Below are 893 nucleotides of genomic sequence, written 5' to 3' on the forward strand. Positions count from 1 at the left end.
GAGGGCACATCCCCAGTAGGGAGTGTGCAGGAGGCAGTTGTCGATGTTTCTCTCTCAATGTTTCTAACTCTCTATCCCTCTTCCTTCCTCTCTGTAAAAAATCAATAAAATTTATTTTAAAAACAACAACAACAAAAACCCCAACTTATTTATTTCTAGCAAAACCTCCAGATCCTTTTTGAGTTAGTTCGACAGCATTACACAACACAGTACAGTATCTGCATTCTTACAATTGAAAGAAATACAAGGAGAAAGAGTGAAAAACACAATTGTAGTAGGAAATTTTAATTCATCTTTCTCCCCCCCCGCCCCCCCACTATCACAAATTATACAGTCAAATTCCCACATTTGGGGAAATCGCAGGGGTGAGGACACCCGAGAGCAATGGATAAGCCGGGCCCCGGGAAACCATCTTCGTGATCATGGCATCTCCCCAGCCAGGTAAGTGCTAATTAATTCATCTTTCATAGACGTGTATACAAGAAAACAAGTCAGATTAGAAAGGACCTAATAACATAATTTGAGATTTAGTTAATGTATATTAAACTCTTTATCTTAAAAACAGACTACTCCTTTGCACATGAACATCTGAACATGGACAAATGACCACCTATTAAATCATTATTTAAAAAACCAATATATAATGAAAAGTAGTATAGAATAGACAGCATTCTCCAATTACCAGAAATTAATACCAAACTACAAAACTAAACAAAAAAGACCTTACTACCTGTTAGTTTTGAAACTCTTAAATTGTCTTTGGTCAGAAAATAAATCAAGTTAAAATTTCATAGAAAATAACCCTAGTTGAGACACTGCATAGCAGAACCTAAGCTAAAGCAGTGCTTGGAGGTAAATTCATAGCTTTAAATATTCACATTAATAAGGATGAA

At 35.6% G+C, this 893-nt stretch overlaps 1 pseudogene; it reads right to left on the reverse strand.

The window, feature by feature from the left end:
* Positions 1-275: 275 nt before the first annotated feature.
* Positions 276-449, reverse strand: LOC139001428 (U1 spliceosomal RNA; annotated as a pseudogene).
* Between the last annotated feature and the right edge of the window lie 444 nt (positions 450-893).

The sequence above is a fragment of the Myotis yumanensis genome, unplaced genomic scaffold (assembly GCF_028538775.1).
Source record: "Myotis yumanensis isolate MYYU_CA2020_CCGP unplaced genomic scaffold, mMyoYum1.0.hap1 SCAF_1, whole genome shotgun sequence".
Taxonomy (NCBI): domain Eukaryota; kingdom Metazoa; phylum Chordata; class Mammalia; order Chiroptera; family Vespertilionidae; genus Myotis; species Myotis yumanensis.